Here is a 27,601-nt window from a genome sequence, read left to right as displayed (position 1 = left end):
TCGCAGGGTTAGAAGTTGGTAGGTCACGATGCAGGTCTCACACTATACCGCCCGATGCTCTAATGCGACCTGAGTGCTCACACTGTGCGTCCATAAAATGAAGGTTATAACAGAAAATCTGTCGCTCTCTCCCTCTCTGTCTTTCACTCACACAGACACACACACCACCACCATCAACTTTGCTAAACTGCTAATGAAAAACATTGATCAGGCAGCTGTGATTGAGCAGCAGTGTAAATCCAACTATTTTCACGGTTGTTGTGGTCGTGATAATTTTGTGATGCCACATCGAAAAGGCTCGGATGAGCTTTCCAAAGTTCTACAAGTTGTGCCTCCATCGCTTGTGTCCAGATCACACGCTGCACAGCCGTGCTGCGCCGTCTTTTTCACCGACGTTTACGTGTTTGCGAGTGAGCAGTGTGAGCGGCTGCGGTGACACGTCACGAGCGATTGATGATCGGGAGCTGGTCGTGAGGTGTTAATCGCTTCTCGTTACCCCACGTATACTACACGATGCACGATGAAGGCCAAAATTGGGCCGATCACCAAATCGGTCGCACGACTCAAAAATCGTCTCAAAATGGGCCTAAAACCGCACAGTGTGAGCCCAGCATTAGAGCAGCAATGTTTGTTCCCCTCAGAGAAAGGGAAGAATGGGAAAAGGAAAACACCTGGCTGGAAAAAGTTAATATGGGCATGTGCAGTGAAAATCAGCGCTATGTGGCCAGAAGTGTGATAATATAACTTATTTTGTGTAATAAACAACTGCAAGGATAGATGATTACAACAAATAGATGACTAATACATAAAAGTAATACATAGATGAATAATGATGATGAGTTAAGATGCTTAATCATGGGAACAAGCGGGTTTACAAACAGGAGCAGCTGATTAGCATTAGAAAAGCTGAAATAATACCTCAACTGAAGCCAATTGTACTAAATGCACTAAATGTGCACTGTTACAAGAATATTTTTCGTTCTATTGCTTTCTATTAATTTATATAATTTTAAGTTAAGCAGGACAGAGTTCTTTTAAAGAAAGATTTACTTATATTCTCAAAAGTTAAGCATGACAGGCTTCTGTTTAAGAAAGAGACCTGTTTTACTGTGTTAATGTTGTCATTTTGAGCTAAAAATAAATGGCTAAATGATCACTTGTTTCACATGTGTTCATATCACAAAGAATAGAATATGCATCTACTTAAATCAACTTCAAGTCAAATGGTTAAAAAAATAATTTCACACACAAAAAAAGAGCTAGAAAATTCACCACACTGGGAAGGGTGAAGACAACTGGGTCGCCCGGCCCTGGCCACGAGGTGTCCCTTATTTATTTTTCAGGGAGTTGGCAACCCTAGCCACCTGTCACTTCTAGATCCTGAGTATGTTAGCAATTGGGACTTCTAACCTCCTACCTCGACCACTCCCTATAATTGCAAACCTCATGCCTGATTCCAGTTGTTCTCAGGAGTCTGAACTCTGGGGGCCCATTTTGAAGAGAGCACACACTAGAAAAGGTGGTTCAGTAATGTCAAGGTTTCATAAATGTATAAATATCTGCTGACGCGACTGACCTAACATTTGCCATAGCCTTCACCTATTCTTCCTGTAGAGTTGGCTGAACTCCTAGCTGGGGAACATGTGTCTGTCTAGTAGTACTCTGGTCCAGAGTTCACCCACCTTTGAGGTCTGGCCTTCTCAGTAGGCCACCTGCATGGCCTTCAGAGTGGTTCCATCTCTTCTGTTGGCCTCCTGCCTGGATCCTATAGTGTCTTCATCTTTACTTCTGGCCTCCTGCCTGGTTGCCAGAGTGTATTTGCCTTCATTGTTTTCCTCCCACCAAATCCCTTGAAAGGGCTCAGCCTTCACCACTAATCATCCTTGTCTGCTATATTCTGGCGATATCTTCATGAGCAAGAACAGATGCCGTATCCCCATATTAAAACTAGTGCTGTCAGCGTTAATCTAGTTAAAATGACATTCACGCCCTAACCGCAATAATGTGGCAAATCTCCGTTGGCGAGTTAGCGCGGATTGCCCCGTGCGTGGGGCTGGACGGTGCTGACGCTAACGAGCTAACCGCATTGATGCTGTGCAGATGTCAGTATCTGCATTTATAACAGCCAATAAATGAAAATTAAAAATAAAAACGGGATTCACTTACCGCAACATCTGCAGTCAGGATAAGCAGTCACACCATACTGGTCATCATTTCACTAAGTCAACAAGTTTCCCCTGCACTTTCACACGAGAAGGATGGTGTTGGCAGCATCTGACTGATGGGAAAAATATGAAGAGGTTAAAAACATAATATAGTAGAAACTGAAAGCTCTGTGCTTAAACATTTAGAGCAAAATGGAGTACATATACCTGACAACGCTGCCTATAGTCATACTGGCAAAGAAAATGAATCATTCAAACGTATGTTTAGTTTGTTGACTCACTGCTGCCAATGCCTGTCGCACACAAACACCAAATAGCCAGTGAAAATATAGAGTATCACATAAAGAAAGAGACATGCACAGTTTTTGACTTTCTGTTTCCTTAATTATATAAACATGGGTTTATGAGTGAAAAAAAAAACATTATGCAGGTACACGAGGAATATGGAAAAGTGGGGATTCAGTTTTAGCATAAGCACCATTTGAGCATTTTCAATCAGTTCAGTTGCCTTTCCCACCTTCAAGTAATGCATTTGGGTTCTTTTATACTCTTGATGCACAGCGGAAGATTTATTCCATGAAGCCCTGAGTTCGCCTCCCCCTGCTGGCTGATGATCACATAACATGGGCTCAGTTAGCAAGCCTGGCGGGGTGTCCCAATTCTAATTACTATGTGTTAGTACACCATGTAGTAATGTTGACAGCACACTGTTTTGGCAGATCAACAAATCGTGTACTGTTTTGTACTAACAAGAACGATAGAAGCAGTGCGGCACGGCTGTCAAGCTACTGCTTAGGTACGACAGTCTTTTCCAGAATATTTTGAACTGTCAGACAAAGGCATATCTTATATTGTTGGTAACTAGATAAATCCCAGTGTTTTCCATGTCTACACGGATAATCAAACCTGTTCAACCAGGACACCATTTTTTTTAACTTTTGCTTTCCTTTGTGTGTCTGTGTTTGTTGTTATTTGTCCTTGACGTTTTGAGAGTTCTGTGTACGACCTAAAAACTAGAATGAAATCTGTAGTTCTTGTCGAACAAAGGGAGACAAAGGCTTTCCCACAGTTGTTCTCTTGTAGATTTTATATTTTATTGCAGAGCATTTAGTTGCACAGCAAAATCTCCAGTGTTAAATTAACACTAGAGAGTGTCTATATGGGTCCACACCTCTGAGTGTTAAATACAACACTGTTGAGTGTTAAATTAACACTTTTGACAGTGTTCTATGTTTAAAAGTAACCTAGTCAGTTTTGAAGATTAACAAAGACTAACACTGAGCAGTGCTGATTTTCTAACACTGGAAAATAACTCAAAATGTTAGAAATATTCCAGTGTTAGAAAACCAGCACTGCTCAGTGTTAGTCTTTGTTAATCTTCAAAACTGACTAGGTTACTTTTAAACATATAACACTGTCAAAAGTGTTAATTTAACACTCAACAGTGTTGTATTTAACACTCAGAGGTGTGGACCCATATAGACACTCTCTAGTGTTAATTTAACACTGGAGATTTTGCTGTGTGGTCTTATTCAGACTTTCTTCAGTGTGAAATAACCAAACGCTTAGCAATTAAATTTAAAATCTGCACTGAGGACTTTGCTGAAGCCTCTGTTCTTTTTAATTGTACCATTCAGATTTGTGGGACATTCATAAATGAATTATAACATCACCTCAGGGTATGGAACTCGGCACTAGAAAACAATGGCCGCTCATAACAGACTTATGAACTATTTATATTTTCAGTGGGAGCGTGTGATGTGGCAGTGACGGGAAGGATGAAATAAATAAGAGGAAATTACATTGGACATGACAGGGCGATGTGTGGCATGGAGGGATGTAATGATGTAGGGCTAAGTCAGCTAATCTATTCTGCTGTTGTGACGACCTTCTGTGCCACAGAAACATGCACCGAGGAAACATCCGGGAGCAATGAGCACAGCTGCAGAATGTGATTCTTTACACTATTTGTATTTGCAGTAAGTTAAAAGAGTTAGCCCCTGGTCATACATATGTTTAATGCTCTGATGTATGTGCACAGTGTTTCTTTCAAGGTCTTGTATTTTTAGGATTATTATTATGTTTAAGCCTATGCAAGCTTAGGAGGATGATAGACTGGGTAATTTGGTTCCCTGCCTCTGAAGCTGTGTGCTCGGAGGTTTACTATTATACCTGCAGTCGTGTTTTTTTATTTTGTTTTTTAGGAGAACTTCTCTCATGCTCAGTTCTGTCAATCTTGTGTCCTGAAGTCCCCATGTAGTCAGCTCCTGGGTTCTTCTCTTCTTTTTCTCGCTGTTTTCTTTCTGTTTCTCATCATAATGTGGCTGTGGTGATGTAGTGCTGTCTCAATGCACAGGACCTACTTGTAAACTCACACACCCTCAGATCAACCAGGGATTCATAAATGCACAAAGGCCAGGGTGATAAGATAAGATAAGATAAGATAAGATAAGATAACCTTTATTAGTCCCACACGTGGGAAATTTGTTTTGTCACAGCAGGAAGTGGACAGTGCAAAAGTTATGACGCAAAAATTAGAATACAATAAGAATAAATACAGTACACAACTGTACAGAATAGAATAAAATAATATACTATATACAGTAGTGGTGGTGGTGAAGAGAAGTCAGCCTCGAACCAAGTGGCCCTTACCAAGAAAATAATAGGAGTAGAGCTCTCAAAGATAGAGAGCGCCGGTGAAGAGAAGGTAGTAAGAGGGTCTGTTTCATTTGCACCGAGTCCTCCCCTCGTCATGTAGCCAGCTGACAGGGAATATTTTTATCAGCCTGGCGTACACAGTGCAGAAAGGAAACGAACTCATTTGTAAAAGCACACTCACAGCCAAGGACAAGATCTCAGCATGATAGAAGAGAGCTGTCTTTTTGTTCTATCAGAAGTGAAATCATTCATTTTTATTTATGCACCTGCCCCACCTTATCATGCAAAGGTTGTGCACAAGGCCTTTCCCACTTTGTGTCAAATGAAGCAGAAAACAGAAATGTAAAACGTGTTCCCCGCTGTCTGGACCCTTCCTGTGCTGAATTTTCTCTGTGTCAGCATAAAGACATTTATTGTCTTCCTTCGCATCGTATTTTAGTCTTTCCATTTCTTTCCGTGTCTTTTCTTCCTCGCCTCTGTGGAACTTTCTTCGAATGCAGTTGGGCTGAAAAAAGTCACCTTTGTTTAGATAGAGAATTTACTCTGTCTGTGCATTATCCACGATATTCATGGTTTACATGTCTGTTGATTTGCATGAAGTTACAAGTTGGTAGGATGGCACAGCTTAAGAGTGCGTGAGAGGAGGCAGCAGAGACGGAGAGTGGGCATCAATTAAGCATGTGCTGAAGTGGCGTCACTGGGCTGCTGTGTTGGCATGTCTGCACCGTTCAGGAAAAACATGGCTATCTCTGGGGCATTGTTTGTAATTTGGCATGTAAGAACAGCTAGATGGCTCCTTTATGTAAGCAGTCCCAGAGTCGCAGACATAATCTCATATGCATATATTGAAGAAATAATAATTTTACAGAAGTATATTTTGTTTTAAGATTATTATGAAAAATATTAGAGCAGCCTAATCCATTTTTACAAAGGGCTTATGCTTCCAATTGGCTTGTGTGACAATGCTTTTGAATGTGTTTTTTAATCAGGATTAGTGTTGAATGAATCTTATGTGGAAGCAGGAAACATAATTTTCTTCATCCTCAAATGGCATGCAAATCCCTTGCTCTAAATTGCTTGTTCTTCATCTCCAAAAGGACAGTCATGGCCAGAAAAATACTGTTTGATTTATTTATTTATTATTTTTCCAAAACAACACGGTTTCATCTCTTTGCAGCGACACAAATAGCATAAGTATGACAAAGTGACAGATAGATGATCCATTGCAGACGATGTAATTGAAAACGCTAGGAGGGGGTGGACAATTAATCTCTCTTTCTCTCACTGCTTCAAATTTCCATGGAGAAATACCTCAAAATGCAGATAATTGATAAGAGTGTTATTGATTAGATGGTTTGGGAGGGGAGGCAAAGAGGTGCAGAGGTTTTCCATCACTAATCTTTCTGGCTGTGACTGCATCTAAATAACCTGCAGAGAGGGATAAACAGGCGCATCCATCATGGGATGGCTGGTGGAGACAATGATGAATGCCTCCACCCTCTGCCACCCTCCGCTGCACCTCTCTTTCCTGGTCAGGGATAGGAAGTGACACCGGCACTCAGGAGAAATACCAGGCTTCAACTGAGCAGGAAAACGCCTGCTTTAGCTCTGCTGTGATGGAAGGACTCGGGGCAGACTTTCGGTGCGGGTTGTTAGAATTATCCCCAGCCCTCCATCTCCTTGTCTCTGTGAGCTTGTAGGATTATCCATCTTGATTGATCCTGTTTGTTTTGTCAAAAAGAGAATCAGTTTGGAGGATTTCTGAGTGTGTGAACTCTCCCATGTATCCCTTCTGTGTGCTTGTATATAAATTGATTGTGGTGTGGGTTTCTTTTCTATCTGCATGCCCATGCACTGCGAGCCAAATCCCCTGTGCTGCTTCGACCCAGTGAGCAGGCGTGCCCACGCCAGCTCTCCTCAGAGGTGCCAGTCTGATAGATATGGTGTGTGTGCCAGGCTGTGCCTTTTCCTCCTCAACCCTGCGGCACTAAGATTGATCCTCTGTTCCCTCCCATTCTTTTCTCTCTTTTTCCTCTGTGTGCCTCTGCCTTTATGAGACTGTGAATAGGTGAAGCTCCCAGGCTCCAACAGATGGCTGGAGCTGCCCTGGTTCACTGTCTTGCGTGGATGCGCGCACGCAGGCACACACACACAGATATATATGCACACACACACAATGCCCACAAACATTACTGCCCTGTGAATCAGACCCAACAGGAAGAAAGAGAGCAGAAGCACAGCTAAAACTAATGGGTAACAGCCAGGTAGGAAGACGGAAAAGACGTGCTCGAATAACAACAACAATATTCCAAAAGAAGTGGACAAAAATGCTGCTGAGAAAGGGAGCGAGGGTGAAATTGAATTGTAGATTGAGGGAGCCTCTCTCCTCCCTTTTTCCCTCCCTCTTTTATTTATCTCATGTGAAACCACGCCTCCCTCCTTTCACTTGTCAGTGCATCTATAACAGTGAGCTGTCTGCACCGGGCTGTGTGTGGGGTGAGACGATCTCCTCGCTCTGCTAGTACAGCGGACCCGATCTGACCGGACCAGACGAAGCTGGATGGTACTTGACTGGCCAAACAGGTGTGTGCATTTTTATCTGTGCCTGTGTGTGCATTTTTATCTGTGCCTGTGTGTGCATTTGTCATAGATGACTGGGGACAGCATGTGTATCCCTCAGTATGTGATTGCTTGTTCCTCCACAGGACTTGCTTTCAGAGTAGCGTATCTAGAAGGTACAGTGCTGGAGCTTTGCCCTAGTTTACACTTGAATGCTCTGATCCATTCTGTTCGCCTCTGAGATTTATGCGTGGAGTCGCTAACGGCACTGCTTATTGTGGTAAGAGAGATGGGACTGTTCATCGGATGCACTGGAGTATCTGGCTTTGAATCGGAGCAGTAAGGGGATAAGCTGCTGTTTATTTGGTGGAACAAGTTGGTAGTTTGGGGGCTTTAATTTGGTTTTTAAGCGATTGTCTCTATAAGTGTTTTTCATGTTTCAGCATGCCTTATAATATGCCACCGAAAAGCAGCTTTAACAGCAGCTGTGCTGAGAATCTGCAAGTGTCTACTTTATCCACTGAAACAAGTCAGTGCAGCTTTTACTGTTATTTCGTCTGTCTTGGTGTTACATCCTATTTATAAACTTCTCTTTGTCCTCATATTTCCCAGTTTTGAGAAATGCTTTCGTTGCTTTGTATTTACTCAGCCAAATATAATCCTGACTGTTGCTGAATACTGTGTGGTGTAAAATTAGAGTGAAAATCTGAACTTTTTCCCAAGAAAAGACCAGTCCAATTTTGAATGCTTTACACTGAGTAAACCTCAATTTGCAAATGGACTCCTTCATTCTTGAATCGCCATTTCGTTAAATGCAGCCGCTGCCACTCCTGTAAGAACCTGCACAGCTTTAGTCTGGTCCCTGTGAATGTACTCGTATCACTGTTTTAACGTCTTTATGGGTCAAAAGGCTGTGTCACCACCAAGTGGTGATGGTTAAGAGCAACAGAGTCAGGGGATGACCTAGTGGCTGCAATATTAATGACAGAGACTGCTGAACGTCCCGTGTTCTTTGTAGTGATATGGGGTGAACAAACGCAAAGATGGAGGAATGGACGGAAAGTAAAGAAGCTTCAGAGATCTGTTCTTAAAGCATTCATTATTTATCACAACGCACTCTGCCATGGAAGCTCTAACCCCCACATCAACTGGCCTCTTTTCTCACTAACATGCCAGTGGACTGAAGGAGGATGCTCCCATTTAGTCTACCTGTCGGCTAATCCCCGGACATTTTAAGACTCCATCTTTATGCTATACACTTACTCTCGTACACATGCACACACCTACATGATGTTTTGTTCATATTTATGTTTGCACACACTAAGCAGTAATTGCAGGGTTACACTCACTAATGTAATGGGATGTGAAATTACAGTCGCTTATTTGTGCTGACTTAATTGCAGACATGCAGCGATTGCACGTTCAGTGCAAAATTTGTGCTCATGCACACCCAGCACATGCAGAGCACTCCGTCAACCATCAGCCATTTTCCTCTTAGTTTTGTTCTTTTGTTCACACACTCTTTCTTAGACACATGAATTCCACACACACACACACAAAAACACAGGCACAATCAGTGGGAGTGACGACCTTGAGACCTGTTGATGTTGTTTGCAGCGGCCGTGTTGTGAATACATAAGAGGCCATGTGGGGCTCCCGGCAAAAATGGGGTTCTTGACACGCCATTTGTAAAAATGGCTTGAAAATGTGCAGGAGAACTAGCGATGTGAGTCTAGTGTCAAAGTGAGACAGCAGCATGAATATGTATTGTATGTTAATCCCACACGCTTGACTCAAGCTGTTGATGAAAACAGAGGACACGTTCCCCCATCTTCACTCTGGGGAGGAAGTGCTATCGACAAACCTATTGTCAGCACATATTTGCCTCATCCCTGGGCACGGGGGCAGAGTGGTGACAGGTGGCAGATATCGGTGACAGCAGCCAAGGTGACACTGCAGGATGGGCTCTGAGGGCCCACGGGTGACTGGAGCAGCGCTGGTGTCTGCTCTTTTTATTGCCACCTTGACCTTTTGTGGTTATACACAGGGTGGTTAGATTAGAGGGTCGTAAAGCTAATGTCACCCATTAGCTTCATAATACCACATAAATTTCCTGTTTAAATCTCTTGTTTAAAAAAATGCATGCCGGCCCGAGGTTTGCTCTTGTTTTTGGTCCCTAACACTCGCCACCTTCTTCTCTTTTTATTTTCTTTTTATCTCTCCCGACGGAGGAATGGGGCTCATTTTCTATTGTCAGGTAGAGTTGTCACAGCTACTGTTGTGGTTGCATCATCCAGCAATTCAGCTACCTGGGGTAAGCTACCAATAGATACTGAGGAGAACAAAAGAGCTTCTCCTCCTGTTTTTGGTTGTGTAAACCAGAGGGCAGCCATAGTAAATTCAGACTTTTGCAGAATTTGCGGTTAAACATTGTTGTTATTCTATAGCCTCTACTTGTGCACTCAGCATTTCTTTTAGAATGACTAATTAATGGCAAATCTTGGCAATTGGCTGTTTAAACATAACATAGTCCACTGAAAAGAGGCAGAAAGGAGGGGGTGGGAAAACAAAAACCTAACGTATACCGCCACGTTAGACCTTGTGATATATCGGCTGTGGCATTAATTATATATTGGGCTTAATGAATATGTTGGGTGTATACGACTGTATTCAGAGATTTTTAAGTAAAACACTGCTTCATGTTTTATAGGAAATATGTTTTCAAGTTTTAACCAGCAATCTAGGGTTGTACTTCTCACTGAAGAGCACAGAAACCCTCTTTATCCAGACAATAAGTAGTGGCCACGTGAATCCCTGTTCATCTGTGTCTATAAGCTGCTGTTAGCAGGTCCTGCTGAGGCGGCACCAGGAGATCAGTATGTAAATCTGAGAGCTTCTGCTCCTCTCAGCTAAAATGGAAGAAAGGCAGAAGGACTCCTTGAATGAAGCATCTCAGACACTCCTCTCTGGAAGCACAATGAGAAAGAAGCACAGCCCAGGACTGATAGGAGCACGCTGGTGAAGTACATCGGTGTAGTTCTTTCTCCGTGTTTGTGCCTGTGTCGCGTCGGATAAGTGTGCGCTGTGTGCAGATGCAATTCCCACTGTTTATGTGTGGAAAGCCATTCGACTATTGTGTGCGAATGCAATCAGATTTCAATCTCTTCCCTCTATATGGCTGAGCTGCTGCGGCGGAGGTGCCCCCACGGGGAAATGTAATTATACCCTGCTGGCCACAGAGTACAGGCTTCACTGGCCTGTCTGTCTCAGGAGAGACAGCGGCTGGAGGCCCCTTCTCACTTGCAATATCAAACAGCAGCGATGTCACTAAAGCCCTCTTATATCTGTGAATTTTGTATTAAATCCGTGCACCGCAATCTGCTCCTCTAATCAGCTTTTAAATCCCGGGGTTATCTGTGGCCTTTTGCAACAGTTTTGTTACAGTTGTGAATAATTTATGACAGAATTAACTGCGGTTGCTAAGAGCAGTGATTGGGAGATTTCAGAACACAGCCAATATCTGACTCAAGTTCAAAGCCATTTTTCTCACCTCTTTTTTTCTGTCTGAGAAGCGAAATCTTATCAGCGCAGATGTAATTATTGTCGTAATTGCTTTCATCTGCATTTTCTCCACCTGCGTCCTTCGTGAATGGCATTGAGGCATTGAAGAGTTTTTTTTATTGATCAATCTCTGATGTATATTCCTCTCATCCAAGCATGTGCTTCTGTTTTCTATAGCTGTGGCTCCTCTGCTGCCTGCTCTCAGCTTTGCTCTGAGGTGTGTGCTGAGATGATGTCCATTAGTAAGACAAAACAAACAGACACACCCCACTCTCCTGAATTTAGGCAAACAATCAATGAGAGCACTCAGATAACAGCAGACTAAATGGCCCATTGATGTTATGATTAAATGAATACAGGATGCAGAGATGATGGTAGGACACACCGACCCAAACCGACTAAAATATATTATTTTCTCATCTGGAATTTATATATACTGTACAAAACATCTCTCAAACCCTCCTGCCCTGTTCAGGCACTGTCGGCATGTGCTCAGGACACATGCCTCACAGTCGATCAATATTTTAGACTCCCACTCTTCCTCTGAACACTGAGGTTTTTGGTTTATTTGGATTTTCTTTAGGAAACTTTTTCTTGGTATCTCCAGTTTTTTCTTTGCCCAAAGGCTCCACTGTCACTGCTGCAGGCTGCTCTCTCCTTGTCATTATGGTCGCTTCCCATTCAGCTCTGCCAAGCCAGTCATGGCTACCAGTGCTGGATTAATGGTGTATTACACATTATTGGTCATTTATAAAAAAATTTTTTTAAAAAAAGGTGACACAGCTGTTGATTAAAAAAGCAAGCTTTGGATGCTTGGTTGGGAGCAGAATACGCTCAGTTTTTGTTAATAGAGTTGTGTTAGCATGTCGCATCCACTCCAGGAGCTTGTTGGCTTTTGATGTCCTGTTCACAGAAATGGATAGTTGCTTCTGTCCTGTGCACATTTTTTTTCTTTTTGTGCAACAGTTTTGATGTGCATATCTCCATTTCTCAGCTGATGGGTCTATTATGATGTTCCTGTGTCCCACATGGACTTAAATCATGGATTATTCACAAGACACATTTGGGGTTTTTTCTGTCTCCCATTACTGTGATAATTAAAGAACCTAAGTAATGCAAGTAGGGACAAAATTGTTAGATTCATAATTATAATGTGATTGCTCTTCTTAGGAAATATAATGTCTTGCAGACAGATAAAATATGATTACAGTGTAGTGTTACTTTGAACTCCAGTACATTACAAAATAATAGATTGAACTGATCAGAGTGCTGATAGGCATAATGAGCGCTGTGTGATCTCGTTTGACAAAGGCTCAAATATGATTTAAAGCAAAGAAAAAATTAATAAATTTTAAAGAGAGAGAAAATGAAACAAAAAGCTATGACAAATGTGGGATATTCTTTAAGTCTTTGTTAAATCAGGAACAATGAGTTCAGCAGCAGTGAAGATTCCAAATGGAAATACTGAAAATTGAAAATTTTACCCAGCAAATTTCAAAGCATCATCCATTTCATCATGTTGTACCTGGTCATGGTAACTTATCAGAAGTTCAGCTGAGCCCGAACGCTTCTGTCTTCTTCATTTCCCTGATTTGCTACACTCTAGCTCTACCTTAATCTCAGTTTCTGTGTTCTTCGCCCTCTCTCCATCCCTGTGTTTAAGTCACAACTGCAGTTTCCCACCTCGTTGCGCACCCTCACCCCTCCCTCATGCCTCTCCCTCAGGTTGTAGCAGTCATTGTTGTGCCAAATAAGGTTTATGGAATTACAGATCTCTGAAATTGGATTTTCTCACTCCACCAAAGCACTGGGATTACAGATTTAAGCCCGGGTGCACTGGGGCACAACTGACCTGTGACTGAAGTGTTTTTTTCTGGCTTCACCCCAAGGTGGCAGATCAAGAGATTGATGTGCCAACAGCTCTGGAGTGAGAAAGGCAGGCAGGCCGGCAGATTCTTTGTATCAGTATGTACCTGGCAATTAAATAGATTCAGAGTCAGACAGCTTTTTGGCTTGTGCGTCTGGATTTCTATTTCTCTCATGTCGACCACTCTCACTCTTACACACTCCTCCACATCTGTCCTCACAACTTTGAGTGTGTTTGATCTAATTCTCATCTAATGAATCTTTTGATCTTCCTCGCCTGACACCCAGACACATCCCAGATTTCTACATCCCAAAGTAGCTCAATTCGTTCTAATCCTTAAAATCTGGCTGCTGGTGAAGCAATTGATTCCAAGTGATGTACAAAGATTTGCACTGTCTGCCTGAGGCTTGTTTAAAGAACTGTGGGATTTCTTAACTAACCTTGATCCTCCCCCACCCCTCCCGTCCCCTACAAATCTACCTCATCACACCTCTAGATCAATTCTGTCATTATCGCTCAAGTGATTGTACATTAACCACAATTGGAGTGAGGAAGCAGACAGCGCTGTGAATGCAACATTAAGATGTTGGCAGGAAGGTGGTATTCATTAGAAGTGGTGGCTTTGTGAACTCTTAATTGGAGAAGAGATAGGAGTGAGGGTAAGGGATCAATGGAGCCAGAACTGAAGTTTCAGTCCACTGACATCAATCAGTCGCCTCTCCAATGAAGAACGCAACTAATCAAAAAAACATTGCCTCAGGCTTCCAGTTATTTGCTCTCACAGTCAAACGTGATCAGGATCACTGTAAAAAGACAGCTCATTCCAGCTTATCTGGAGGATGAAGTCAGCTCGTAGCTTATATTTGTCAATATTTGCTTCAAAATGTCATTACTGTTTTGGTGTAAAACTGGCAAGAACCTGAAATTCTCTTCACAGAAAGGAATATTAAGTGAACCCCTGGTGTATTTTTACTCCACTGCTAAAAATAGTCCCTTCCTCTTCATCTTGCCATTGCCTGGGTAATAGCCATCTTTCTGCCGTGTCACGTTTTGATGTATCATTCTCTTATTCACATCAAGGACAAGGCCAGGTGTCACATTTTCTCTCAGTTGCCACGCTTGTCGTGCTTCCTTGTCACCCTTGGCCTGTTCCAATCCCCTCCTTCCCTCATCTCCCTCTCTGCTTACTTTTTATTAAATCTGTCACTTCTTTATCTCAGGGATTGAGAAAGAAGGAAAATCACTTTTGCCATTTGCAGCCTGCTGTGTCTGCTGAGTTCTGCGAATGTATGTGGATATCATTTTTTGCCACATAAAATCCTGTCAAAATAAATAATGTCTCAGATGTTTTGTGTTGTCACATCACTGAAATGCTTAGCTTTAAATGCCTATTCCGGTTACTTGTATGACTACTACACATTTTTAGATGGACAGATAAACAGGCACAGGTGCACAGACTCACCTCTCTTTGATGCCCATGAGTGGCTAGGAGTGCTGGCTTGGGCAGAGAGCAGCTGGGGTCAGAGACGTGCCTTGGCAGCGAGATGACAGTGGGCTTTCCAGCATATTCTTAGCTATGCTTCACATACCAAATGGCTAGGGTTTTGTGTGTGTGCGTGTGTGTGCACGTGCATATGCACATCACCACTGTGCGTGTGCAAGACACCTCATCAAAGATTTCACAGAGTGTTATGGAGATGTCGAAGTTGGTTTTGGCTTGCCTCAGATGTTTACATGCTGGACACTGACACCTGTCCAATCAGAACAGGGATCAGACAGCTCCATTCCTGTCAGCATGTCTTCACAGACAGACACCAAACAAGGCCTTGCAGCTTACAAGATCACAACTGGAGACATTTGGAGACATGTAGATAGTGTTAGATGGCAGCTTGATGGAAAGAGGAGGGTGAAAAAAGCTATTTTTCTGTAGCTCCACTGCTTCTGACACCTAGTATTGTTTGCCTGGCTGAAATTTAGCAGCAATTTCATAGTGTTATGAAGGCAAACGGGTTGTTATCACTATTGCTAAAAATGTCCCAGAGAGTAAGAGGTAATTATGTTAAAATCAGATCATTTATATTCTGGTACAGGTCTAATTAAACCACCTCCTGAACTATTGCCTGCTTCCTCAGGCGTCACAACATCCATCATACATGGACTATCTTGTTTGAATACCGTGTGTACACCAGATGTTCTCAGTCATTGGGCTATGTGTGAAAGAAGAGTAACATTTCAGAGTGGCATCTAGACAAAGTACTTAATGGCATTTTTTAGGGTGGAGCGGAACAAATCAAGCTGGGGTCAAGCATTAAAAAAATATTTGTTAAAAAAAATAATGCAGTTGCAACAATATGGAATAATCCGGCTTTGTTTGAGCTTCTAAACTGAAGTAATATATGTTCCAAGTATTCAACCACTCTGGACTTTGTGTTTGCTTACAGGATTTGGCAGTGAGAGGCTGATTTCTGTGGGAGAGAACATCTTTGGCAGCTTGTTTAGAAAAGAAGGTAAGGATGTTCACCTCTCAAAGAGAATTTTCCATCTGTTAACATCCCCGTGGATGGAGTTTTGTCGCGTTTCCACAGATAGGTTTCTAAAGATGTGGATCAGTGCATGTCTTTACGTTTCTTCGTGAAATCAAATCACACAGATTTGGTCTTTTCTGGTTATCTGATTTTGTACTTTTTGGGTATCACACCTTCATCTTCAGAAATAAGTCAGGGACTGACTTATTACTTTTTCCCGTTACTGTGGATTCTCCTTATTCCTGAGAAAACTGCAGGTTACGGTTAGTGTCAACACTTTATTTCCTACAATGGGGATGAAATCATCTCTTCCAAAGACATCACGTTGCTTCAGCCAGTCCCTTAATCACATCAGCTCATTTGATCTGAATGCCAGTGATTACCACTTGGTTCTGCACAAATAAAGGCACGGTTGTTATTGCTTCTGCAGAGAGGGACATCATGATGAAAGAAATCTGTGGGTGTTTTGGTTGCTGGCCACAGCAGATGCACCCTCGTCAATAGAAATTGGTAGTTATGAATAGGAAAAAAAGAGTGAAATGAATGCTGTAGAGTGTTGGGTGAGGTAAGACTAATGAGCTGGTTATAAAGTGTAGACTTTTTATGAAGAATCACCTTCACCCCCTGTAGCTTTGGGTTAGATTAATGTATTATCTAAAGAAGTAATGATAGGACTGGACACATTTTATGCTTTAAATTAGTTGTTAGATGTGTCACTGTTACTTTGTCCTGATTTCCAGTAACATAGTCGTGCTGCTGCTATGATCAGAGTCATTCTGTGTGATCAGTTGGATAGCTGCAGAAGAAACTGCTCTCTGTACATGTGGGTATATTATTTGCACAGCTGTGTACAGCTGTCTCATTACCACTTGCAAAAACATCAGTATGCAGGGCAGTTCTCCTTTCTGGTTAACAAACAACTGCTACAAAGGGCTCCTAATATACATGCAATAGTTTACTGTTTTGTTTGTGAAGACAATATGCCTCACTATGAAACTTGTATTGACAGACGATTTAAGGCAGCTCAGCTCTGATATAGCTTCTGTTTCTGTGACACTAGCAAGAGCAGACAGGTGAATGATGTGCCTTTGCTAAAATATTCTGTTTGAGGACTGATCTCCACTTCAAACCCCTAGTTTGAGGACAGCATTCACCTCTCTCTTTCTTCCTCCTCTTCTTCCTGGTAGAGAGAGCCTTCGGCAGTCAGTGCAGGATAAAAACCAAAAGTCTGCTAGAGAAACTCTTCAAAGGTACAGTTCATTCGCTGAATGAAGACCTCATCAATTCAGCCTCCCCTCTTAAACCAGTGTCCTTTCCGCAGAGTTCTGGTTGTTTATGAACAAAGTTGTTTGATATATCTCCACTATTCCTTGCAGCTGATTGCATAAGGTGCTTTTGATATCGTGTGAGTGACAAAAGGATATTTTTCCCTAACCGCTTTGGATTAGCCAGTGGTGGGTGCAGGTTTCTTACATCCAGCCTAGGATATTTGATGCACACAGCAGGGGTCTTGGAGCAGTTTCCTGACCCTCATTTTCCACATCAGCAAGACAGAAACTCCCGGCTTGCTTCCATGCACCATCCTGCCTTCTGCCCACTGATTAAAAGTCAAATATTAAAGTGCTCTGTTGTGACCACGGCCTAATTGATTCTTTCCGCCGGGTGCACACAGAATGGGCTGACAGCAGGCGATACCAGGCTTTGTCAACATCGGGCATGCTGCCTGACGCTCAGGACGGCACCCCAATAAAGCCTCCTGTGAGTGTGCCAACCTGCGGCCCCACACACACTGAGGCCACTCGGCACTCCGGCCAAGCTTTATAGTAAAAACAGAGGCAGCTCATTCTTTTGCTGTTTGTCAGCTTCCATCAGCTAGCTGGGAGCCCACTTTTTATTTTTAAGGAAGTTGCTGCCTGTGACAAAAGTGTGTGTGTGTGTGTGTGTGTGTGTGTGTGTGTAGGTCCACGCTTGAAAAAAATCTCTTTAGCCCACTTGCATAACCTCTCATCTAACTTAAGCAATCTGGGGCGATGGTGCTGAAAGGCGCATTCAGCTGAATGCAAAGTTCCACAAAGGGCCCTCTTCTTTTTTTCCCATCCCCAGTTTCCTGCCCTTAAGATAATTGCTTTAATAGATATTAATCACAGCTGTGTTTAAAAAGGAGCTTACAAAACACACGATGACACCGAGTATCTCATCACCAGTCTGTGATAAATGCTGGATAGGTGTTGGTGGTTCTGTTTGAAGTCTTGTCTCTTACACTCTAGTGTAGGAATCAAATTTCTTTCAGGTGCTCCCTTATCCACAAAGGCTTGCCACAGCAGGTAGCTTCACATGTTTGATTTGACAGACTTTTTTTGAACAAGACGTCTCCTTCTAGAATTGAACCATGGATCCTTTGTTTGGTAAGTAAATGTGTAAAGCACTACACTATAGGAACGCCTAAACTGAATTTCTACAGCAGTAAAACAGTGCGTTTCTCCACTCTTTATGTGAAAGAAATGCAGCGTCCCTGTGCCTCTCCTGTCGGCTTACCCTATGAATTTACTGGCCATTTTATGTACACCATGAATTGGCTTTGCTCCCCATCTATTTTTAATGATTTCTGACTGCACAAGAGAGGGTTACAGTGATCTTAATGCCATATGATGTTCATTAAATGCAGACATTCATTTACAGCATTTTTCTCATGAATGTGATTGACCTTTTTGCTCAGTGTGAACCACAGTAAAAGGGTATAGGTGCCTATTAATTGCTTCATGGTTGAAAAACTGGGCATATCTCCTATCCTGTCTGGTGCTTTATGTTCTGTCTAAGCTGATAGGAAGGCGTTATGAGGTTTTGTGTGGGTGCAGCGGTCACAGTGAGGTAATGGTGCAGTAATTACGCCTTTAGTAAAACGGGGTCGTGCGCTGCACTCTTTTTGCGACACAAGGTTGATGAACTCCATCCCAGCGCTGTTAATTGATGCCTGATTGAAGAAAGTGGGATAAAACAGAGAAATCACCCAAGAGAAAAAGTCAGCAGGTTGCAATTAAACAAGTGTAGAGTATTTTGAAGAGGTTATCAACAGAATATATACAATTTCCAATTAGGAATTTAAATTTCTTTTCACATCCTATTTCAGTATGATCGGTTGCCAGCCCAGCTCTGGATTGGTCCCTTGGCTGCTTCAGGAGTAAAGGCCACTGTGAAATAACCACGATGTCCTCTGAGCAGGGTTTCTATTCTTCCCCCATCCTGTTACTTCCCTGCTGCAGATCCCAGGAGAGGTTCCAGAGGCAGAGTGGGGGTCATGATCACACTACAGGAGGGCGACAGCCGGCTGCCTTTCTGACAGGGGTCTAATGGAGGCCTAATAGGAACTAGTCAAGTTCCAGAGGCCTCTGCTTTGACCTTGAATTTCGCCTGTGGAGGCAGGTAAAGAGGAGGATGAGGGATGGAAAAGGGAAGTGATATTGTAGAAGCTGACAGGCAGGTGGTTTAAACACCTTTCTGGCTCTCTGAATCTTTTTTTTTTTTTTTACCTTTGATTGGGCAAGTGTGTATGTCTGTGTGTCACCATGAGTCAGAATATATTTTAAAAAGTATATATTACCTTAAAATTTATTTAACTATTCTTGTTTTTTTATTGATATTATAATTGTGTGTGTGTGGGGGGGGGGATTCATATATATGAAAAAAAACCTTTTTGTTTTGCAAGTAACTTTCAAGTTTGAATAATTTCATCAAACTTTAGTGCATTATTGCCGTATTTGAAATGCAACAACATTTTTTTTTTCTTCAGAATAACTTAATTACAAATCGTCCGGATTTTTAAAGCAACAGGTTTGAAGGTTATTAGCTTTGGCCAAGTGCACTCAAGCAGCTTTCTTTCACTGCATATTGATTGGACATAAAATGAAACATATGGATCCAAAGCACAAGGAGACAATGATGAATTCGGTTCAATCAATTGTGAAAACCCCCAAAGATAACTGTAATTATGAATATTTAATATTAACCTTCTTTCTGCTCTTACTTACTAATATTTGTTCACACATGTAAGGATGTGTGTGTCTGTTTTTTTCAGTCAGTAATTCAAATCACAGGAAAGTCAGGCCTGCAGGGACAGCTGATGAGCATTATCCACAGTAAAGAGAGACCCACTCCTGCCTGATCAATCTGAGCTCTCATTAAAAGGCTGCCAAGCCCTTTGCAACCCAATACAATATCAATACTGTAGCACCACAAAGGGACCTCCAAAGCTGTTAGGCAAGTCGCTGGCAGCTTAACTGTCATTACTGGGTGGGCACCATGCCAGAGACCCCCTTTGTGGGCCACTTAGGCTCCCCCCATGGTCCCAAACACAGGTCAGGACAGACAGATGGGCTGTCTGGGCAGCTGTCCCGAGGAAGAGATGGAGACAGATGGATGCCGACCTGTAGAGGAGGAGACGGCCTGCGCTCTCTCGCAGTATAGAGGGATGATATAGACTGTGTGTGTAGAGAGTGTGGAGTTACACACACTGCGGTCTCAACCGTGGCTTGTTTGTTTGCAATGCATGAGTATTTTCTGTGTTACCAAAGCTGATGTTTACACAGACAGACACAGATGTTTGCATTTAAACTGAACCAAAAACAAAGAGTTTGCTTAAAAAGACACACTCTGTGAACTGTGTTGTTACAGAGGAAAAACATTCCGGGTTTGGGCATGTAGCCTAAGATTCCTGCTGGGAAAACCATAAGCAATGAATGGCACTCTGTGGTGATTTCCAAGTAGAGCAAATGGGGGGAATATAAGTGACCATACATAGAAAGCCTCTGTAATTCAGATCATTGTGTGGAAATCTCCCCTCTGTGCTCTAGTCCTAACCCCCTGTGTGGTTCCGATAGGAGAGGGAGGGATAAGCCAGTAATCCACTGACAAAAGGGCCAGGAGAAAGCCAGCTAGCAAAGGTGGGGGGGTAAGGACAGAGAATGGGAGGAGTGAAGAAGTAAAGAAGCATTTGTTGCCTCTCAAAGTCCCAAGGGTGTGCTTAACTCCAGATAAGATGGTCCTCACCATGCTCACCGGTCCTGGCCATCCCCATGCTGTGTAGGGCCTCTTTGAATAGTTAAGAACCATTGTTTATCCGTTAAGTAAAAGATTGGCAAGTCTACAGAAGTGATTACTTCAGCAGCAGCTCAACTGTAACTTCCTACTAGCGTATTGATTTATCTGAGCTGTCTTTAATTTATTCAGCGGGTGGCCGACAGTTGTTTACTGAAAGTTGAAACTGATATTGTCCGTAATCATCATTAAGTCTGGGCCATAAGGAGAGGGAGAAGTCCCCACTGCCGCTGCTAATTTGATAATAGGAGAGGAATGGCATGTAATTAAAAGACAACAGATGACAGCTTAAAACCTGTGAGTCCAGTGGAACAAGATGTGTGCAACTCATAAACCAAAGGCGCACAACCTTATTTAGAAAAATAACAGCAACAAACTTTCAGCAGATAATTATCACTGTGGGAATCTCAATATTGTTCTCATCAAGCCTTTTCGTATTATGCAATTCTTAGCAGACCACGTTGTGGATTGATGTTAGATTTTTCAATGCTGCAGCAGTTACACAATGTCATACAGAAGTCATTTGGCTGCTCTGAAGTCTCAGTGAGGTATTTAGGTTGGTGGAACAATGGCCCCCAGCTGATTTGTCCGTTATCCATTTAGCTGAGATGTGACACACTGTAGGGGGGCTTTGCCACTGGTCAATAAGTGCCAATAAGAAACAGTCATCACTCAGCGGGCTGCCCTGTCCACCAGCGTGCTCACTTGTTTCAGCTGTCAACCCCCATGTCAAAGGAGCTAGCAACTGAGCCGCTCTTTCGGATGCATCACACATGGCTTTCTCATATACAAACCTGAATAGGACAGGAAAGGCAAGGACACTCAGAGACTGCAAAGCAGGGCGATTTTCCCTCAGACATCTGAATAAACCCATCTGAAGTGAAAAAAGCTACGTATTTGCAAAACACCATTGACAGTTGCTCATTCTCTCAATCTTAAGTCCCTGGAGGTGGGGCCGTGGGGGGTTGAACTCAAGTCAGGGACAATCGTGGCTCTGTTTGTGTTTTCTCTAACACCTCCGTGTTCTCTTTGGGCTCTCATGGAGCGTACCGCAGGGGTGCATGAGAGGAGGGGTAAGTGCCGTGACCCTGAAATGGTCCCTGACTGGAGCCCCTCAAAAAATCCTGCAGACCACCACGCTAGCCTTACATGCCACCCGGTTGCTGCTGGAAACAAAGCGCAAAGTGGACATGTGTGAATCAAAGTGAAAAGTAGCATCTTAAGAGTTCAAGAGTGAATCTGGTTAATAAAGAAATCCTCACTGCAGTAGGTTTTTATTTGTGGTGTGGCTGAGTCCATTATGGGGAAGATCTTCACTGATTTAGTTTGATAAACCCTGAGGAGACCAAAAGGTAGATCTGTGATGTCCCTGTAATGCCTTTGAGAACAATACAACAATATGATTCTGTTCATTTCCTCCAGATTCAGAGATAATTAGCCTAACTGTTGTTTTCCTCTTTTATGTCCCCTCATTGGAAAGAGAAGTTTGAAGTCTGATACACACAGTGTGGGTGTGTTTGTGTGTCTACCGCTCAGTATGTGTGTGCGCGTGTGAGACGTTGTGTGTACTTTTATAGTCAACAGAGCCGAGTCTGTCAGAGCTCTTTGTTCTCTGGCGAGAACACATCATGACTGGGCCTTTTGTCTGAACTGACACCATCATACAGTCTCTTTTTCTACCTCGCTCTCTTTCGTCTTCCTCTCTCTCTCCTCCACCCTCTTATTTTTTTCCAGCAAACTATTCACCCACCTTCCCATCACTTTCTCCCTCACGCATTGAAACCATTTAAAAGATAATGGGCCCTGTGGATTATGGAGGTATGGCGATGATTTTTTTTCCTTGTGTCTGTCTGGGTGCTTTAGCTTTGTGAGGAAGTCAGAGTATAGCGTGACTACCAGAAAATGACTACTGAGGGCAGTTTTTTTTTGCATTTATAATTTATTGCCATCTTTGTTTGTTACCCTACATTTATGTAACTTTTACTTAGGGCCAAAATTTAAACATCACAGCGTGGCAACCAGATAAAGCTGTTCGATGTCTCCTTCTGCAAGCATGGGGAGTAATTAGCTACCTCCAGCATCTACGTTCCCTCTGTGAAGACTTTCCAGGAGGTTTGATAACCTGGCATGAGCATGAGGTCACTGATAAAGCGCAACTTACATAGATGTAGCTTTCTGAAAAGACCCAAAAACTCTAATATTTACTCCACTACCCCCAACACTGCTGTAAAAACATGAAAAAAAGGAGAATTTACGAACGACTCCGACACAGGTGGGGCTTTTCTCCCTCAGCAATAGGTCTGGGGTCTTTTTTGTTCAGTTTATTTCCTTGTTTGTTTTTTTAATTCCCCAAATCTGAATTATGCATTTATACAACCACGGAAGGTTGTGAGGTAAAGATAATTATCTCTGACACACTCACAGTGGTGTTATCTCAGTTAGCAGCTACACAGTGTCTCACTTTGTGCACGCTCAGGCTGGACGATCACCACGAAGAAGGAAAAAGTAAGTGATAGAAACATTTTCTTACAAAGTATTTTATTCTTGTTTTGTTAATGTACAATGAAATGTATCCTTTTGGCTGTAGCATTTATAGCACTGCTTCACTGTCTCTGTGTGAGGGGAAGTTGTGAAAAGCAAGGTGGAAAGTAACCAGGTGAAAGCTGCATGAACCAGCGTGGTTCTGTAAAACTTGGATGCAGAAATTGAGCAGCTGTTTGTTAGATGTGTCAGAATAAAACTACATATAACTGCACAACTAATGTTGTGTTACACAGGATGTGTAGCTACTTTCTGCACAGGGTTGTGCAAGGTGTGCAGGAAAGGTTGCCAGGGCTCATAGCATTAGCCTGACTCGGCAAACTAATCTGACTTTATTTTGTACACAGTGGGAGGTGGCACACATTTCAGTAGTTAAAAATGCGATTATTGAAGTGATTAATGGTTTTAAGATGACTTTTAAATATGTATGCAATGTTTGTATGACCAATATTTAATTTGTCCATTGTGTCCAATTTTGGATATTTTCTGTGTGCTTTTGTCATACAGTCAGTTTGTTTTAAACACTATTAAATTAGTTGCATCCTTACTGGAAATGGGCGAAGACAACAGTGGACAGCGGTGTGAATCATGTCTGTGTTTACTCAGCAGCCATAATTTTTTAATGAGAAAAGTTTGTTGATAATTAGTGAGAAAATTGGGGAATAATTATTTGAAAATGATGCAGAATGCCTGAGAGTTTCATTGTGTTATATTTTAGTATGTGCCGAACTGTCACCTGCTCTTCGATTTTTTTTCAGTTTTGCTTTATATGTGTGTTTTTTCTGCATCTCTTAATTTACACCATAAACAGATGTAGAAAAAATGCAATTCACCAGAATACAGGAAGTGAAGTGCATGTTGCTCCAAATTTGGGGAGGAAATCCAAGAACTCTTTCTTAATGTGTTGCTTCTGATATTCAACCCAACCCTGTACCGAGTTCTCCTGAAGGCCTTGGATTTGGGTTGATATCAGAGGTCTGTGTAAACCAGTGAGGTTGTCCTAAAACACTATAAGAAAACTGTTTATTTATCCACATTTATCTACAAATATAGTTATTGTACTTGTATAGCATTCGATATGTTTTCTATAAAGAAAACGCTTGTTAGTGAGTGTGAGGCAGAGAGAGAGATTTCCAGACAGAGCACATCACCACTTCACCTCTTCCCCTGGAGCAGCAGACTCACTGCAGGATTAATGATGTGTTAAGTGCTAAATAATAATAATGGATACTTTATTTACACACATTCATATTTCACCATTTGGGCAGCACATTCCACATGGCATTAAAGGTGAGGGGAGAATATTATGTGTTAACAAGAGAAGAAACACAAATCTGAAGACAAACAGTTTAAGTGCAGAAAGAAATATTTCACACTTGGGTCACTTCATCGCTGCAGAAATCAAATTTTCTCACTTTTAAAGTCTAACCACTGGTCTTTTGTGTCTGCGTATTCAAACAGAAAATTGCTGTGCAGGTTCTGACTGTCATCTTAAAATGTCTGCAGTGTGCAGAGCTTATCGGAACCTGAGGGAAATCTAAATTAAATCTTCTCAGTGAATAGGATCAGCCTCTGCATTATCTCTTGTCATTCTCAACGGTTAAAGTTAGTTATTAGGAAGTAAAGGCACATTCATCAGAAGAATGTGTGGGCTCTATTTTAAACCAAGGAGTTGCTGGAGAGTTATTGAATATGATTTCAGGGTTATTAGCGAAGCACTGAGAGTTTTGACCAGTGATGGATTCTGTCATAGTAAAGAGGCATTGTTTTTGGATGTCATTGCATCGGTATCAGTTGTTAGTTTGGAGGTCAGTGTTGGAAAAAGATTGTCTGGGGTCACACAGCTGTGCTACGGGGGAATCAAGAGTCAAGACCTTCTGCTCCAAAAAAATGACAACAAGTTGTAACTGCGTAAAATCCACATTTTTACTTTTACTGTCAAATCAGAGTTCATAGAGACATAAAACAGCTGACAGGGGAAAGCAGCATTCTGTCTTATAGAATGAATTATGAGAGTCTGATACCACGATTAGTCTCAGCTTGACAAAGGATCTATATACAGGGTTTTAAACATGAGCAGCAAACACTTTGATATGGAACAATTTAGCTGAGCAACATTCTCCATTTGTGCGTTGCTTGCTTAGCTGTTCTGTGGATTTTAGCTGTTCTCTCGCTATGAAATCATTGTATCTACATTTAGAAAGAGGCGAGTGCAGCCCAGAGCCTTCAGCTAATGGCTGCAGAAAACAACTGAAGCATTCTGTTATGTACCTAATTTCATCTAACCCACTGTTTTTGTTTTTTCTTCTCATTTCCCTTGCTCTCTGATTCACCATGTATATCCCCTCAGTCACCCTCAATGTGTTTCATAAAGGGGAGCAGAGAAGGCAAACACTCCTTCACATTAATCCGATCACGTTCCAAAGTGTTGGCTTCGTGTCTGAATGAGCACCCTATCACTTTTCCGCAAAAGTTGCGATGACCTTTTTAGTAGTTCAGCACTAGGAACATTTACTTATCTGTTAATGGCACAAGTCTGAACTGCATGCTGTCACATTAATAGATGGATATACACAAGACAGCACAAGACAAAGACGCAAATAGCTCTCTCCATCACTGTCACTGAATAAAGGAAGGAACATTAACGTGAAAGTGACCCATCTGATTGCGTGAACGCATCGCTTTAACATGCGGATGAAGCCACACACACGAAGTTTCACTTACAAATAGTTGAGCAGTGGAGTTAATGACAGTTCATTAAGACATTTCAATGGACTTTAAACTGGCTCACGCACTTGTTTATTTCGGTCTCCAGTAGTTCTGAAAGTCATATACCAAATAACACCTTTAACTGTACAAGTTTAATTTTCATGACCAAAATCTTACCTTAGCCTTATTAGCTACATTTGCACGGTTGGGTGTCTACAGTGTTTTGTAATAATAAGAATAATATATTAAGACTGCATGTGAAAACAGCCGATTTGAATGCATAGAGAAAGGGGCGTGGGTGTTGAACCTACACTGATAAAGTGATCGTAAGCATAAGAATTGTAATGCTGCTAGATTTCTAAATAAGCCCAGGTCAGCATATCAACTTGAAAGATGACGTGATATATCAGTACTTCTTTTACAGATTGATTGTGCTGCCATCAAATTCCACAAAAGTCAGTTGCTGTAGCTCCACCAATACCTCAAAATAAAAAATTTTCCCAAATCTGGTGGTGGAACAGAGATTTGCAGAGAATAATAGATTAAGGAGACGGACCGTGGCTTCTTATTATCATGAAAAAAACATTCCATACTGTATTGAGAATCACAATCCCCTCCTTCCACTGGCACGCACGCCCTCGTGCACGCACGCACACAAATGCAAACTTCCCTGAGAGAATGTTACTCTCACGTAGATGCATGCCGTTGCAAAATTAGCATCTGAATACCAACTTTTGTTGGTAAATGCAAGGGTCCTTGGAGATTTTGCACATTCTGTTCAGAGCTAGGCAGGCCAGTGGGAACAAAGTCACACATTAGCAAAGCCCTGCCAGGCTCAATTATGACCAAAGGGATTGGCTTGATAGTGTTTCAGCGGGCCACATTCAGCAATGGATGTGTCTATTTAAACATTCCTGGCCACTTCCTTTATGTTTTTCAGCACCGTAGATGGCAAATTCCTCTGTCAAGAACGAGGCAGAGGACAATATGGCGGTTCTCTGCGACACATCCTGTTTTATTCTGCTCTGTTTTATATGGCAGCCTTGGCCTATGAATCTAGTTTTCGCGTTTTGTGAAGATCTGTCTGCAGTGGAAGTGCTCGTGCTTTGTTCTCTCCAGACTATATGCCTAGAATTTTTTTCCCCCTGCCTCGCACAGTCTTTTTTCCCTCAATCTTTCTCTGTCTAAGAACATTGGTGATAAAGAAACCAGGAGCCTGACTTTAAGCTTGTGGGCTTTCGCCTCCATATTTTATTGGCATTATGAGCACAGCTGATTAAATTGCAAGTGTACGCCATGGCTCGTCCTCCTTCAATATGTAATAAATGTCTTTTTTTTCTCAGTTTTCTCATATTCTGTCTGTGTTTTGTGCCTTCTCGGGGGATCGCAGATTGGATGAATCATACTTTGTGCCTGTTTCAAAGCCCAAGGTGTTTTATTTATAGGGGAAAAGTACATTAACGCCTCTGCAAAGTCTTTGGAAGATTTATCAAGTACTCTCCCAGCTTCCACCCTGCCTCACTTGAACTGTGACAGACCTAGTAAAGTACAGATGTGAGTTGCCGGGCAGTGTAACATATCTGCCTGCCGATCCGGTTTCTGTTTTTGTCCCTCCACTCTTGCTACCGTCTTACCATCATGCCCATGCTATGACATGGCCGGCTCTGTTGTCACTACATTTATAATTCAGTCTTATCAATAAAAGATGCGTGGCATTAAGTTTTTATCTGGTGATGCAGTGCTGCTGTCTCTTAAAGCCTCTTTACAAGCGAATGACTGAAGAGCAAAACTTTCCCTCTGTGCTCTGACTTTCAGGCATCGCTTGGCATTAGTATAACCTTAGATGATCCTTGTTCTTTATACATGCTTTTAGAAGCTTATTCCCTATGATCTCATATTCTGCTAGCTTACTCCCACAGCCTTCC

General features: G+C 42.1%; 1 protein-coding gene across 11 annotated transcripts in view; it reads left to right on the top strand.

Moving 5' to 3' along the window:
* The window catches only part of sulf2a (sulfatase 2a), a 46,549-nt gene that overhangs the window by 6,238 nt on the left and 12,710 nt on the right, over positions 1-27,601 (top strand). For 2 of the 11 annotated variants that reach the window (XM_085405835.1, XM_085405824.1), the window contains exons 2-3: positions 7,277-7,406; positions 15,252-15,317. The exons of 1 other annotated variant lie outside the window; for it this stretch is intronic. The gene's annotated coding sequence lies outside the window, so the exon portion shown is untranslated. Of the gene's footprint in view, positions 1-7,276; positions 7,407-15,251; positions 15,318-16,542; positions 16,586-18,595; positions 18,756-22,037; positions 22,245-22,908; positions 22,932-27,601 lie in introns of those variants that run through there. 8 more of the 11 variants (XM_085405826.1, XM_085405825.1, XM_085405828.1 and 5 more) reach the window with 8 other exon arrangements.

The sequence above is a fragment of the Rhamphochromis longiceps genome, linkage group LG5, assembly GCF_057381845.1.
Source record: "Rhamphochromis longiceps isolate RC_006_pf linkage group LG5, R_longiceps_female_GT1.1, whole genome shotgun sequence".
In the NCBI taxonomy this organism is placed as follows: Eukaryota; Metazoa; Chordata; class Actinopteri; order Cichliformes; family Cichlidae; genus Rhamphochromis; species Rhamphochromis longiceps.
Note: the sequence above shows the minus strand (reverse complement) of the source record. Positions and strands in the feature narration are given on the sequence as shown.